The sequence below is a fragment of the Corylus avellana genome, chromosome ca7 (assembly GCF_901000735.1).
Source record: "Corylus avellana chromosome ca7, CavTom2PMs-1.0".
In the NCBI taxonomy this organism is placed as follows: domain Eukaryota; kingdom Viridiplantae; phylum Streptophyta; class Magnoliopsida; order Fagales; family Betulaceae; genus Corylus; species Corylus avellana.
Window position 1 is genome coordinate 5962772 of NC_081547.1, and position 274 is coordinate 5963045.

A 274-nucleotide genomic window follows, 5' to 3' on the forward strand; every position below is an offset into this window, starting at 1 on the left:
ACTACGTTATAGAAGGGGCTTTTTCATTATTTATTAATATTTTTATATTAGATTAACAAAAATATTACCATAAAGTATAGTATTAAAATAAATAGAGAAGGATAATAATAATAATCAGATATTCATATATATATATATATATATATATATATATATATATTAGCAATTTGTTGATAGGACTTGTTTTAGACGAACCGAACCTCAACACCGCTCGAGCTTTCGCTCTGCGATATCGAGTGGTTTTCTGAAGAAAATTGTCTGGTTTTTCTTTAGA